Source organism: Octodon degus, unplaced genomic scaffold (assembly GCF_000260255.1).
Source record: "Octodon degus isolate 3935 unplaced genomic scaffold, OctDeg1.0 scaffold00111, whole genome shotgun sequence".
Classification (NCBI taxonomy): domain Eukaryota; kingdom Metazoa; phylum Chordata; class Mammalia; order Rodentia; family Octodontidae; genus Octodon; species Octodon degus.
The window spans coordinates 1,904,865-1,906,909 of record NW_004524687.1 but is presented as its reverse complement, the minus strand read 5'-3'; the positions used below and the strand labels follow the sequence as shown (position 1 = coordinate 1,906,909).

Genomic DNA, 2,045 nt, shown 5'->3' with positions numbered 1-2,045 from the left:
GCGCAGGGTAGCAGGAAACTCTCCGCACACTCACCGGACCTGGGCTAGGCTGTAATTTATGATTTTGTTCATGTGTTGATCTTACAAGGGATTTTAAATTACTCACTGAAAAATGTTTGGCTCTGTTACTCTGTACTGTTTTTCTATATTAAAATATATAAAGCTAACCTGCTTCTCAAATGTGTATTAAAACATAGAAAACTTTTATTGCTATTAGTTCCTTCCTAACTTCATTTGAAGTTTTAAGTGTTCCTGTATTCATTAGCTACATGAGACAGATTTTTTAAAAAATATTTATTTATTTATTTTGTGTGTGTGTGGCCAGCTCAGCCCACCAGGGGGCGAGGCTGGCTGGCATGTGGTGCTGGGGGATTGAACCGCGGACCCTGTGCTTTGCTAAGCTTGTTCTAAGTAGGTGCTTTAGACCACTGAGCCATCTCACCAGCCCGAGACAGATTTTTTTTGAGACAGATTTTGATATTCTGCAATTTTATTATCATTTGAAACTGTCTTCTAAATGGCGATGTCTTTTTTGACCTGTTGGTATTTACTTGCTCCTGAAGCTTTTTGTAGTTCTGGGGAGCAAACCCAGGCCTTGTGTCTGCTAGGTTAGGTGAGCATTCCACCTCACCTAGCGGACCTGTCGCACCCCCTGGTACTTGGCAGTTCTGAAAAGATGTGTCTTTGATGAGTTTCTCAGTCTCCTCCAAGCCCAGACCTCCAGAGCTCTGTGCACTGTGATGGAAGACACTGCTTTCATTTTTCCAGAAATGTGAGGTTTTCCCACCCCAAATGTCTGTAGATCTGGAGCCATTTATCTCATAATGATGAAGCTAATTGCTGCCATCCAAAGAATAACCTATTAGGAGCTAAATAATGTCTATACTCCAGAAGAAGGAAGGAGCTCAATGGAAAGGGGATTCTGGTCACTGTCTTCCTGGGTGACTGTATTTCAAAGGAGAGGACAACCTACACTACCCAGAGGCATTGTATTCCCTCTAAGGTTTATTAATATTTTAAAAAGTGAGTACTCATGAGTCTTTCCCCTTGGGAAATGGGGTGTATCTTTGAGCCTCTGTGGAAGGGGGAAAACCCTTTTTCAAAGTTCTCCTGTAGACAGCACTGCCATTCATGGAGGTTAATGATATCTAGCTTTATTTTTTGGTCTTTTTGAGTCAGAGTCTCACTATGCAGTTCAGGCTGGCCTTGAACTCACCTTGTATCCCAGGTAGGCCTCAAACTCAGTGATCCTCCTGCCTCAGCCCCCTGAGTGCTGGAATTACAGGCACGGTATCTGGCTTTCTTCACAGTCCCTGTAAGATGGAAACATGGGATGCTAATGATTCAGGGTTCTGCCTGCTTTTGCTGATGTGGAGAAATCAACTGGATTTCTCATCAAGCTTTCTGGTATTTCTGCTGTACACTACTAAATGGGTAACTGCAAGTAGGGTAAAATCCCAGAAGTTTTACTGAGCAACAAAGGTGTCTTCCAATATTTTTAATTTTTCTAGGTATTTTGCTTTGGTTAACTATGGCACTGGGGATGGAATCCATAGTCACCTAGCACTGAGCTACTATCCCAGCTCTTTACTTCTTGAGACAGGTCTCACTAAGTTCCTGTTATCCGGGCTGGGCTTGAATTTGAGATCTTCTTGTTTCAGCCTTTTGTGTAGGTGGGATTATAGGCATGCATCACCACACCTTGCTTTTATTTTTAAATTCATTTAAAACTTTTTATTAGCACATTTGCCACACATGATTACATTCATTGTAGAGAGGTGGTTTATGTACATAACACATCTCAATGCTTTTTATTTTCCCTTTTTTTTTTTTTTTTTTTTTTTGTGGTACTGGGGATTGAACTCAGGGCCTTGTGCTTGCCAGGCAAGCGCTTATTCTACTGATCTATCTCCCTGGCCCCCTTTCCTTTTCCTTTGAATTCTGATGTTTACAGATGTGCATTTAGCTTTGGATTTAGGCCTAATTTTTTCCTAACCTTTTTTTCCTTTGCTTTTTGTCTTCTTTTGGGCTAAGAGAAAAGTCTT

At 41.3% G+C, this 2,045-nt stretch overlaps 1 protein-coding gene across 1 annotated transcript in view; it reads right to left on the bottom strand.

The window, feature by feature from the left end:
- The window catches only part of Ska3 (spindle and kinetochore associated complex subunit 3), a 30,100-nt gene that overhangs the window by 14,745 nt on the left and 13,310 nt on the right, over nucleotides 1-2,045 (bottom strand). The window lies entirely within an intron of this gene.